At 43.5% G+C, this 13,414-nt stretch overlaps 2 protein-coding genes across 2 annotated transcripts in view; one reads left to right on the top strand and one right to left on the bottom strand.

Annotated features, from left to right (window-relative positions):
• Window positions 1-6,986, bottom strand: part of ALPK2 (alpha kinase 2) — a 57,943-nt gene extending 50,957 nt beyond the window's left edge. The window contains exon 1 of the mRNA XM_081929537.1: window positions 6,244-6,986. The gene's annotated coding sequence lies outside the window, so the exon portion shown is untranslated. The remainder of the gene's footprint in view (window positions 1-6,243) is intronic.
• A 5,885-nt stretch (window positions 6,987-12,871) lies between these two features.
• Window positions 12,872-13,414, top strand: part of MALT1 (MALT1 paracaspase) — a 38,933-nt gene continuing 38,390 nt past the window's right edge. Inside the window, exon 1 of the mRNA XM_081929672.1 lies at window positions 12,872-13,367. The gene's annotated coding sequence lies outside the window, so the exon portion shown is untranslated. The remainder of the gene's footprint in view (window positions 13,368-13,414) is intronic.

Genomic DNA, 13,414 nt, shown 5'->3' with positions numbered 1-13,414 from the left:
AAGCGTTGCGTGGCACACAAATGAAGAAGAAAAACCAGGATGTAGCAGGTGTGCTCTGATATCAGGAGCTGTAGCATTCTCCCATGGTCTCATGTAACAGAATTACTGTGATGAGCAGGGGGGAAGCATAATGTGAAAGGATGCGAGATAAATAGCCACCTTAGAAAATATAATTTGAATTTATTAAGGCCTGCAAGAAATGGAGGTATGGCCTCACTTAAGGGAGTAATTTTCTGAAGATAATAAAATGCAATGGTAGAATGAAGATGATCAGCAATCATCTCAACTTAGTTTTTGCAGGTGAAAATAAGTAAGGGGTGGGGGGAAAGGTAATGCAGAATAAGGATATCATAAAGGAGCAAACTATACACATGTATGCATAATGAAACCCCAACTTTAAAAATGAAAGCAGCTGCTGCAATTTTGAGTTGAGATACAGCAAAGTACAGAGGGAGATGGAAGGAATGAATCACTCTCAAAGAGAACAAAGGCGGATACAGGTTTGCATGAAATCTGCATATACTAATTTAGACATAATTACACTATAATTATTTCTAAATTACTAATAATTCAGAATGTCATTATTTCTAAATTACTATTAACTGTAATTTTTAATATAAATATGGTACATCTCACTTTAGTGAGGAAGAATTTGCCCAGGTGACCTTTGTGCCTGCTTCCTCTGCTCTCTAGGCAGTAATTACTGATGGGCAACTTCAAGCCTCCGGCTGCTCTCCCTCCTTTTGGATAGGTAAAGGTAAAGGTACCCCTGCCCGTACGGGCCAGTCTTGACAGACTCTGGGGTTGTGCGCCCATCTCACTTAAGAGGCCAGGGGCCAGCGCTGTCCGAAGACACTTCCGGGTCACGTGGCCAGCGTGACAAAGCTGCATCTGGCGAACCAGAGCCGCACACGGAAACGCCGTTTACCTTCCCGCTAGAAAGCGGTCCCTATTTATCTACTTGCACCCGGAGGTGCTTTCGAACTGCTAGGTTGGCAGGCGCTGGGACCGAGCAGCGGGAGCGCACCCCGCAGCAGCGATTCGAACCGCCGACCTTTCGATCAGCAAGTCCTAGGCGCTGAGGCTTTAACCCACAGCGCCACCTGTGTCCTTTTGGATAGGGCTGGGCAATATCAGCTTTTCAACATTGCGGTGTATCGCCAGCCAAACATTGCAATTTGGCAATATACCATGATGTTGAAAAAACAAGATGCATTGGCCTCTGTCCGTGAGACACTGGGTGAAACTGACCCAGCTCTCCCCTCAAGAGCTGAGGCGGTTTCATCCAGGCACTCATGGGCTAGGACAATGCAGCTTGTTCACGCCGCTCAGCAGGGGATTGCAAAGGTTCTCCCTCCCCAACTGAGACATGAATGCGGCAGGAGCAGAGGGGCTGCTTTGCACCACTCAGCTGGGGGAGTGAATGTTCCCCCTCCCCAGCTGAGAGAGCCCCGGTGCTCTCCATATTTGCATGCAAGCAGACGGAGCAATGGGGCTCCTTTAACAGCTTGCTGCGGGGAACAACAATCTGAGCAGTTTCACGGAGCCCCCACCCTGCTGCCGGTTTCGCGGGAGCCAGTGCCGGGCCGGGGGCTCATTTAACTGCTTGACTGAGGCAAGGGCAGCTGCACAGTCCTCAGCCGAGCAGTTTAAAGATGCAGAGGGAGGAACAAGCTGTATTGGCGCCTCGCTGATATAGCTCGTTTCTCCCTCTGAGGCATATGAGGGCAGAGTGGGATGGCGGTTTCACTCAGCGATATATCGCTGGTGAAACTGCTACTGCTCCTGGAGGAAGGAACTCTTGACTCCCTCCAGCAGATGCTGCTAGCAGAGGGACTCAGGAGCGGTGGCAGTTTCACCAGTGATATATCGCTGAGTGAAACCAGCACCATGGTCTGCTCCTCATACCGGTCCTGGGTGATATATTGATATATTGCCCAGGCCTACTTTTGGGTCTTTATCTTTATATGAGATTTGGCCTGGTAAGCCCATCAAAAAGAGGGGTGTCCTCTGACAGACCTTCAAACAGAGGACTATCTTCTGTAATGAAGGTTACATGGATGTCCTATAGGAAAGATAGTTTCCCTGCAGCCCATTTCATTGCCACCCCTTTCTGTTCAAAATGGTTTTTCCCTCCAATGCCCCAGGATTCCAAATGCCTAAAAACATGTTTTAGGAATCCGGGAAGGAAGAGCACTTATGCAGTGGCAATTTGAGCAAAAGGGGCATCTGCAATATGGTTACACATTCACACATACGGTATGTGCTATTCTACTCAGTAGAGAAGAAGAAGAAGAAGAAGAGTTTGGATTTGATATCCCGCCTTTCACTCCCTTTAAGGAGTCTCAAAGCGGCTAACATTCTCCTTTCCCTTCCTCCCCCACAACAAATACAGTACTCTGTGAGGTGAGTGGGGCTGAGAGACTTCAAAGAAGTGTGACTGGCCCAAGGTCACCCAGCAGCTGCATGTGGAGGAGCGGAGACGCGAACCCGGTTCCCCAGATTAGGAGACTACCGCTCTTAACCACTACACCACACTGGCTTTCCAAGTAGCTTTCCAAGACTGTTTTTTTTTTTAACTACTCAGTCAGGGCTCTGCTTCATACCTTAGTTTCTATGCAGTGTATAGTTTTCCTTTATGGTTTGCAGTTTTACAATTATGCAGATTTTTAAAATATGGGGATAGATAATATTTAAGAAAGCCATGGAGATGAAACAGTATGGTTTGTGCATTCATGCACCACAAATAAGAATACCCACATCTGACAGAATTTTGCAGTCTGAGAACATTGCAGTCTGGGAGCAATGAAGGAACTGGCATACACGGTTGCAAATAAAATGGCAATCTCTTGTGGTGGTGCTTCGTGCAACAGGAGAACGGCTAACGTCACATTTAAGAAGGGAAATGATAACAGTAACCCAGGCAACCATAACCCTCAGTAGAAGGGCACAGGGTCTGTAGTGATATGGCTATGGAGGAGCTTTAATCCATGCAGGTGGTGCAAAAGAAGCAAAGCTCACATGAATTCTAGAGCCTGGGAAATGAAGAGAAAAGGCACCATGCGCATTTGTCCCGGTTTGTGCCACCTGCTGTTTTAATCAAGCTCTGGCAGCTGCACCCAATCATTCAAACTTCCTCTTATACACACCAATCATGCTGGTGAAGGGTGCTTTGTACATATTTTTGCTTCCCGTTGAGGTGAGCTTAGAAGAGAGCAGCCTGGCCCAAAGGCTGAGAAAAGCAAGCGTGTGTTGCTTGTTCTCCCTTTGATTGTACAGAAGCAGCAATTCGTACTGTTCATATTGTTCAAGTTGCTTTTCTTAAGTGCTCAGAGTGTCCTACTTTGCAGAGGGCAGTCCTTTATTAGAAGGGCTCTCAGAGGGCATTCCTTCCTATCTGAAGGACTGTTTGGTCCAAGTCCAATTTCATGGTAACGAAACAGGAGGGGGGAAAGCAGGGGTATTGCAGGTGTACCTGCACAGCAAACCAAGTGAGCACACAGATAGCATCTGGTCATACCTTTCCCCACTGTGGTAAGATGTTTCGTATTTCTATTAAAATATAATATCCTGCTCTGGACAGGATTGTTCTCCCCTCAAAGGAGCGGGTCCAAGTTTGCGGTGACTTGGAAACTTCAATCGGTCCAAAATGCAGCACTTCGATTGCTGGGTGGGATACCTTTCAGATCTCATATAGCCTGCTTTGAAACAGTTGAACAGGATGCCAATTCATTTCCTGGCCCAATTCAAGGTGTTCAAATTACTGCTTAAAACCCTAAACAACCCAGGGCCCAAGTACCTGAAAGATTACCTCCTTCCCTATAGCCTATCAGGTGCTAAGACTGGCCACTGCCTTCAGACGTTGGGTGGGTGGTAGCCCAGGAAAGGGCATTCACTGTGGCAGCCCCTAAGCCGTGGGACTCGCTTCCCACCGAAGTACACCTGGCACCTTCATCATACAGGTTTTGGAGAATGCTGAAAACACACCCGTTCACCCTGGCTTTTGACACTTGAGATGCATATTTTTAGGAGCCACCTTATTTACATTGTTTTAAAACTGTTTTTAATATTGCATGATATTGTGTTTCGATATTAAAGTTTTAATAGTCATAAACCACCCTGGGACGTTGGGGTGAAGGGCAGGTTAAAAATTGTAATAACCATCACCACCTTGGGTGGGGATAGGTAATGTATTTCAACCCTGTTTCATGCAGGAATCTTGCAATTGCAGCATCTCTGACAGGTGATTGACCAGCCTCTGCCTAAGTACCTCCCACAGAGGAAAACCCACCACCTTCCAAGGCAATCTATTCCACTGGATCAGCAAGGCCTGGGTTCAAATCTTTGCTTAGCTGTGAAGCTCACTGGGTGATTTTAAGCCACTCACTTCTCTCAGCCTCCCTTACTTCATAGAGATGGTGTGAGGACAAGATGGGAGAAACTCATATATGCCATTATGAACATAGAGAAAGGATGGAGAAAATATAAAAATGGAAGTATGTTCATACATATACAGTGGTACCTCGGGTTACATACGCTTCAGGTTACATATGCTTCAGGTTACAGACTCCACTAACTCAGAAATAGTTCCTCGGGTTAAGAACTTTGCTTCCGGATGAGAACAGAAATTGTGTTCCGGCGGCAGCGGGTGGCCCCATTAGCTAAAGTGGTACTTCAGGTTAAGAACAGTTTCAGGTTAACAACAGACCTCTGGAACGAATTAAGTACTTAACCTGAGGTACCACTGTCTCACCTAAGAGCATATAATACTGTGTGTGTGTGTGTGTGTGTGTGTGTGTGTGTGTGTATATACACACACACACACACACACACACACTCGGAAACACGTTTTGAAACTACAATTTCTCCTCTGATTTAAGACCAATAGTGGGCTAGTGATATGGTGCGGGTTGGGCTGAGCTGCTTGACATCAGCCTTCTTGACATCACATGCTCCTGCTGCTTACTGAGAGGTAGAAGGGGAGGGGCAAGGCAGTGGCCACTTAGTGTGGTGTCGTACGGATGCAGTGGCAGAAGCAGCAAATTGGCTCTGCCACTGCACCTGTACCAGGTTTTTGCTGTAGCAATACAGCACTGGGAAGACAAGTCAGCAATGCAGCCCCACTGGTTGCTACTGCTTAGGACTAATTCTGAAAACTATTTGAGCCAAACTAGGTGAGATATATGAAACTCAGGAGCAATCTCCTGATAGTTTTTAACTGAAATGAAGCTGCAGTAGGATATGAATTTAGTTGTAATAGTGGGAGGCAGAGGTGCTTCCCCATGGACCATTACTCCAATCAAAATTGCCAGCAGTAGTTTTTTTTCTTTCCAGCGGAAAACATACAAGGATCATACTCGGAGCTCATTGCAACCAAATTTCAGTAAAGTTGGAAAATTGCTCTCACTTTCTCCTTGTCTAATCTAGTTTCGTCCTGAGACGTTTTAAGCACTGGTGACTTAATTATTTAAGTCAATGGTATTTTTTTCCAGCAAACTCTTGCAAAAAGTCTAGTTTAAGTTTAATGTATTTTTCCTAACCTTCTTGACCGGTGGTAATAATTGTTGATTAATTTAGAAAGGAAAAGCATTGCCTATGCAGATTTTAGTTTAAAGAGGAGCTAATGAAATCTAGTAAATCACAGACACATGCTGATCTTGCTTCCATCTATTTTTAAATGTTCATCACGTAACTGTATCCGACGTATTCAACATGTGCAGTTTCTTTGGTCTGCATTTTGGGTATGTAGTGTACACATTCTATATATTAGCCACACACACTCACGTCAACAACTATCTATGATAATTCATTAGATATTTCATATAATGAGGTAGACATACTGTAACCTATTTTTCCAATGCGATTACAAACATCCATAACTACGGAGATAGTAGGCATTCTTTATGCATAGACCAGGTTTGCCAATTTTATTTCAGTGTTTATCTCCTAAATATATTATTCAGCACTTAATTTGAATAAAAAGGTATGGGACATTATTTGAGGACACCCCCAAGTGCTGCAAACGACAACTATGAAAGGTTAGTAAAGTCTAGTAAGGTAAATAATTTACCAAAAGTAATATAATGAACAGCAATGCTGGTTAAACACGTGGTTTAGGGAAATATGAAAACGAAATAAATATGTAGCTATCTACACATCCTAAGAAAACAGAGAATGCAGATACAACTTTACAACAAGGCTATAAACTCTTCGCCAGCTGAAACAGCAAATGTGCATACTTACATCGTAAGGCTCTCCTCGGAAGGGCTTGTGTGACAAAGAAAGAAGGATAACTTGTTTCCCTCTGCTGTGGCGATATCCCAAGACAAAACCAAGTTGTAAGTAATTCCCGCTTGTGGCAAGTGAGGCTGAAAATATCAGTGTTGTTTTGCTGGGTCTGATCATATCACAGCGATCAGTTAAGGGTGGGTTATTTCATCACAAGGCAGCAGGTGATTCTTCCCAGGAAGATCTTGGCGGGAGACTCTGGGCCTGCAGCTTCAGATCACATCTTCCCCCGTCAGGAATCAGGATACGTAAAAAAGAACCCCCGTGCTTTTTAATGGAAAGATAACAAGGCATTGATATTATTAGAGCTCAGTACCTCAGTTTTAGTTCATAGGCATGTTCTTAGTTAAACATCTGCTTTCTCAAGTAGAAATTAAAAGCCATTAATCCCCTCAACATCTCTAGTTGCCTGGGAAAGATTCAACGAGAGGGTTTTTTTTATTATTATTGAGACAGGTGGGAATAAATGGGAAATCCTATTAACTCAGGAAATTAACGAGACTTAACTGTTACCAGCGGAAGAGAGTGCACTTGTATGGAAATCAGTGTTAGTTCCTGGAGGGTAAAATGGGCACTGAAGACATTATATAAGTCAGGAGAATTTAGGCAAAAAGAGAATAAGCATATAATGGCACACCTAAAATGAGACCACCAGAAATGTGTTTAATTCTCTCACATATGTGTATGAATGAGAGATGCATTTTGTCTGTATGAGGTGAGTGTGGGCATAAGAGTGTGGTACAGCCAGCTTGTGTGAATTCTGCCATCAGGATCAACTGCACATAGATGCTCCATGGTAAGCTTGAGGTTGACTGTATTCTCCTTAATGTTGTTTTATGTCATGTCCCCTTGGCAGCCATGCTGTGCTGTGTGAACCGCCCTGAGATCTTTTGATGAAGGGGAGTATATAAATTTAATAAATAAATTTTTTTAATGCCCTACATGGCATCAATTTTGTGACTGGTGACCACAGCACTTTCTCAAAATTCAAAATGTTTGCACTGGTCCAAAAACACAGATGACTCCTGGCCTACATAATGCCTGAAATAATCCTAGCTCTTGGCTAAGACAACATTTCCCAAAGTTCTGAAGGAATGGGCTTCTGTGCAGTCAGTTTAAAACTGACTCAACCCCACCCCTTTTTTCCTCTTTCTCCAAGAGAGCACTCTAAAATGCATAAAACTTGAGCTGTTGAGCAAATGCATAACAAGGACACGGCTGTATAAACAGCTCTCTCACGGCAAGGGGTGACCCTGTACTGTACCAGTAGAACAGAGAAGACACGTCTGTGCCTTATCTTATGTCCTGACCACAAAAGACGAACAGACCCATTCTGGGAACAGCGCCAGAGTGTGTTCTCGAAGATGATGACCTCTTCCTCCAAGATAAGAGTAGGAAGAGGAAGATCCTTTTATGGTCAGAAGTACAGGAAGGAAGATCCTTTTATGGTCAGAAGTACAGGAAGGAATACCCTTTTATGGTTAAGAATACCAAAGCAAGAACATATGTGATGTCAACCTGTGTACATAGGCTGACGTGGTTGGATTCCTGGGGAAGGAGGGAGAGGGTGCCTGGAGGATATATATACTACATGGAACTTCTCATTTCTTTGGACTTGCTGTGGACTCACCACGCAAGTGCCTTCTGCTATCCGGAGAGCAGAATAAACTCTTTCTTGGAATCAACCTCGGTGTCATTTGACTTCCTTCCTCCTGTCCCAGAGCAACGCAGACCCAATCGGTGAACTCCAATACGGCTATAGCTCAACCAGGAGAATCCATTGGATTAGCCTCCCACCACTCCAGCCAGTCCATGACAATTTCTGCCTTGAATATCCATCTTGCACTCCCTTCCCTTTGAGTACCGGTATTTCTGACAATGGGATCTCACCCAGTAGTTTCCTAAGCTTTTTCAAATTGGCCTTCTTAAAGTCCAGAGAGCATCTCTGACTACTCAGCTTCCTCTTGCCCCTGCAGCATGAAACTCAAGAGGACACAATCACCTCCTCCCAAGGTTCCCAGCACTTCCACTTCATCAAGCAGCTCCTCCGTGTTGGTGAGGACCAGGTCCAAGGCAGATGATCCCCTTGTTGCTTCTTCCACCTTTTGGGAAATGAAATTGTCACCAAGGCAATGGAGAAATTTGTTGGACCTTACATTCTTGGCAGAATTTGAGTTCCAACAGATACTGGGATAGCTGAAGTCCCCCGTGACTATATCTCTCCTGTTTGAATGTTTGGTAATCTGCTCTACAAAGGCATCATCCAAGTCTTCAGTCTGGCTTGGAGGTCTATAGCAGACCCGTAGGGTCACTGTTGTTTCCCTCTCCTACCATTTTTACTCCATACTCCTTCCATGCTCCAGGTCATGGATCTCTTCACAAGTGTACACACCCTTTACATACAATGCTACACACCCTCCCTTCCTAACAGGTCTATTCCTTTCAAATAGGTTATATCCCTCAATTTCTACATTTCAGTCATGAGTCTCATCCAACCAGGTTTCAGTGATGCCTGTAAGGTCGTATTTGCCATCCTGTTTTAAGAGCTCCAATTCATCTTGCTTGTTTCCCACACTCTGTGCATTAGAATAGAGGCAACTGAAAGCATGAGTCATTCCCTCCAGCTTCCTTCTTGTAGTTTCTTGCCATTTAGCAGGTCTCTAGAGCACCACCTCAGTTTCTTGTGCATCAATGAAGCGATTATCTCCAGTACCAGGTGTACTGTTGTCTGCAATATTGCCTCCCTCCTCCTCAGGATTTAGTGTAAAGTTCTCTTGATGTTATGGACTGGTTGGATGCCAAGGAGTGGTGGGATGTGCCAGCTGGGAAACCCTCAAGGGAAGAAGGCTCAGAGCCCAGGGATTGGTGGTGGGATGACGATGAGTGGTCAGAAGAAGAGGGAGAAGACTCGGAGGAACAGATGTTGGAAGCTGAAGAGGTAACAGGGCTTCGTGAGCAGGAAGAGGCTGTGGTAGAGAACAGTCCAGAATTAGAGGCAGAAATGGAGGCAGAGATGAGGCAGGCTGCTGAAGAAGCCAGGGAGTCTCCTGCTCCTGCTGCAACCAACTCCCCTCCCCCCTGCACTATGAGGCAGGTTATGTGGAGTGTTGATCAGTAGCCTTCTGTGTTCCGACTGTAAAACACAGTTGAGCTTTAACAAAAGATATTCAGCCGGCTGAAATGGAATCTTAGCTTTTAATCAGAAATACAAAGAAATGTTGCCATTTAAACAGCTAGCATGATGTACAAACCTCATAAAAGAAAAGGAAATAAGTATCCTGCCTCTGCTTGATTATTTTCCTCCTTAATCCTCTACACTAATCTATCACACTCAATAGGAAAACTTGAAAGCCTACTTACCACCCCATTCACTTCCCAGAACAAGGAATTTCAAATTACTCTGAGATTTGGCAGATGACACATTTGACCCTGCTCTGAAAAAAAGTTAGGGTTGCACCAAATGTTTCCCTGCTGTTGCCCAACTACCTGTAATACTCAGCTAAACTGCACCCAACCGTAGATTATTATCATTTTTCGTAGAGATGCAATATTTTATTTTAAGGACATCCTTCTCTGCAGCAGCTAATTCATTAGTCTATTTAATATATTGATATACCACTATTCATTATAAAAGTCTACGGTGATGTCCAAAATACATTAAAACAACAACATGTTTAAATAGTAAATGCAGCAATTTGCAGTGGAATTAAAATCTAGGCATTAAAAGCATCCAACCAAAGCGCAACACATTTAAAATCCATTTAAAACATAGTTTCTTAACTTCCCAAGTGAAATCAAGGTATCCCAGTACTGCAAGCCTACAGTTGTATGAATGAGCTGCACATCCTCAAAGTCCCAGCACCTGATAACTGGACTATAGAATCTAGTTATCTTAATTCTTAACTCTTAAGAAGTCTTAACTATTCAAATACTAGAAGCATATTATTGGAGTCATTGTCTGTCTAATGTAACACTTCATTGCTCATAAAACTGTGAACACTCAGTTGTGCAATAAAGCAGCTTATCTAAACAGTTTGTAAGATGCAAAAGCCAACATCCACTTAATTAGTTATTTGCAAGGCTAAGTGCCAGTTGCTAAGATACGTTGCTGAACGTATATTGCATTGCCAAAAAGGTTAATGCAGCCAGTGTCGTAATATTTTAGCGCACATTAGTTCATGTTTTCATTGTTTGCATGCCAAAAATTCCTCACCCAAGTGGAAAGTGCTCTGCTCATGGGTACTTCAGAACAGGAGAGGAAACATTTAAAAGAGGATGGCATTCCTAGAAGAGTGTTTCCCGAAAACTTTCTATGCAAATTAGGGTAATCTGCATTGGAAAATTTTCAGCTTGCATCATAACATTTTCTGGCGCCATAAGGAGTGATCTAATTTAGCATGCTTATTTTACTTGTATTTACTAAACAAAGCTTTTAAAAAGCACCCCATGATATTTTGTTTTTGTCCCAATGGAAATATTTGAGGGAGGGGGTGGAATAAAGCACACTTAATATGTTTAAATGCCATGTTCTGTGGACATTTTTTATTGGATTTTTTTATTTACAAACTTAAAGACAATAGGATGTACTCCCATCATATTGTTTAAATTTAAGTGGGAAATCCACAAGGTACTGAAACAAGCTGACACACTAATAAATTTTAGTGCCCGAAGAAGTGTGCTTGATTTGCTAATTCACACACTTGGTTGCTATAATCACCTGAGAAACATTAATTACAACTTTGAAACTGTCATGTTTGCCTAATATTGTACTTTTGGCATCCATTCAATGTTACTAATGAACTTCTGTTACCAGAATGAAAGAAGCAAATCAATAGTGGGGGAGACACATTGCTGCTCCTGCACAAGAAATGGCTTTTGGGAAACACTCTATGCACGTAGTGTATCTGAATTAACCATTTCCTTATTATGAATGTGTTCCCCAAATGCCCTTTCCCTCTGTCTGTCTGAGCAGCTTTTCCCAACCTGTTGCCCAAAGAATCCTGGTATCTATTATTTACCTCCCACAGAGCTACAGGTCCCAGCACCCTTAAGAGATTGCAGTTCCCAGGATTATTTGCAGCAAATCATGTGCTTGTAACTCCATCAGAGAAGCTGCCAAAATCTGTGTGACTGTTTTGGGCTGGATGACACCTCAGAGTCCCCTCCCAACCAAGTGATTCATGACTGTGTTTCTGTGAATGGATTTTCCTGTGAGTTTAAGTTTCTCAGCACTCTCTTTTGTTAAGGAGAATAGCTCACTTCCAGAAACTCCCAGAAACGATTTTAGAGAAGTGGGGATGTATTTTCTTCCCTCACCTTTCCTCTCCCCTAGTTGCAGATGAGGTCGTCAAGCTGCAATGCATGCAGAAACAGCTCTTCAAGAGAAAGGAAGAGGGGCTTAGGTGTCTCTCCTAGTGGGACAGCAGTATCCTGGAAAATGATGGAAACCAGAAAGCAAGGGGGAAGTGCTACAGCCACCGTCTCTACAAAGGGATAAATGGGGAACCAATACAACTTGATTTTTGAAAGATAGGGTATTTGGAAAGGGGTGGAAGTGATTATAAAGGCAGCACTATTTTTCCTAGAATGCCTTCCTTGTTCTCTTACAATGGCAATGGTGCCCACCTGAGAGGTGCTGGAACTAAGTTCTCTGTGAACAAAAGGACTGCAATGGTTCCTAGAGATGAATGTCATCAGTGTTGTATGTAAGAACTAATGAAGTGCAGCAAAGGACTCATATTGCAGTCCAGTTTTTTAAAAATACTACTATAATGCTGCACTGGGGCATATGAAATAATGAGAGAGTACTGCACCAGTGAGCATAAGAAAAGTTTATTTCTTATGCAACTACACACACATCAAGGATAGCTGAACAGGACTCCGGGTCAGAAGGTTGGAACCAGGCCAGTCTTAAGACGCAGGACATCTAATATTAGAAATGAAGTACTGGGCAGAGGGAGAATCTGGAACAAGTTGTGAGAAAGTCAAGAGAGTCACAACCATATGATTAAAAAAACCACACACAATACAGAAGCCAGCCAGACAAAATCTTTTATCTGAGCTGAACAAGTCAGATGGAAGGAGAGCTGAGGCAAATTGGAGAACCTACTAAGAAACTTAGTGGTGTTTGTGTCCATTTTCAAGGAGGGCAATTTTCAAGAGAGGCTGTATGCTGGCATGGAAAGACATTGAGGATAGAAGCAGGGCAATGAAATCCTACAAGGGGCAGCAGGAAGTATGAGGCTTCTATCCTATATAGTGGTACCTCAGGTTACATATGCTTCAGGTTACAGGTTACAGACTCCGCTAACCCAGAAATAGTACCTCGGGTTAAGAACTTTGCTTCAGGATGAGAACAGAAATCGTGTTCTGGTGGCGCGGCAGCAGCAGGAGGCCCCATTAGCTAAAGTGGCACTTCAGGTTAAGAACAGTTTCAGGTTAAGAACAGACCTCCGGAACAAATCCGCCACTGCACGATTTCTGTTCTCATCTTGAAGCAAAGTTCTTAACCCGAGGTACTATTTCTGGGTTAGCAATCTGTAACCCGAAGCGTATGTAACCCGAAGCGTATGTAACCTGAGGTACCACTGTATTTAAGCATACGAAGGAAAACCACCGAAGATAGCAAAATCGGGTGCTGTGAAGTCTGCTTCATATATTGCATTTTAGTGGGCTACGTATTGCAGTTCAGCAGGTCTGAATGCAGGATTTTTGTTAGGGGGAGCAAGCCTTTTGTTTGGGGGATGGGGCAGAACCTCAGTTTGCTATGTATTTTATTGATTTTTTAGGGGGGCAGCTGTCCCTCCCTATGGCTACACTCATCTTAATGTACAGTACTAAAACTGGGGCAAGTGTTATCTGTTTCACAACAGACTTCACAGAATCTTGCTTCATAGAGTCTTGCCACATCCAAGAATGGCCTAAGGCATTTTAGAAAACAAGCAGGAAAGCACGGCACTCTGCAACATTTCATTGCACAGGTCCAAACCTATAATGCATTGCTTATTATTATTATTCCTACCACCAACACGGCACCTTGAGCTCCTTGCAGGAAAGGCGGGACGCTGCTAGAGAGAGAGGTAAAGGAAAATGAAGTAATAAAAAATATGCAGGCATTAACCCGCAC

Source organism: Podarcis melisellensis (assembly GCF_964234715.1).
Source record: "Podarcis melisellensis genome assembly, chromosome: 11".
Taxonomy (NCBI): Eukaryota; Metazoa; Chordata; class Lepidosauria; order Squamata; family Lacertidae; genus Podarcis; species Podarcis melisellensis.
Note: the sequence above shows the minus strand (reverse complement) of the source record. Positions and strands in the feature narration are given on the sequence as shown.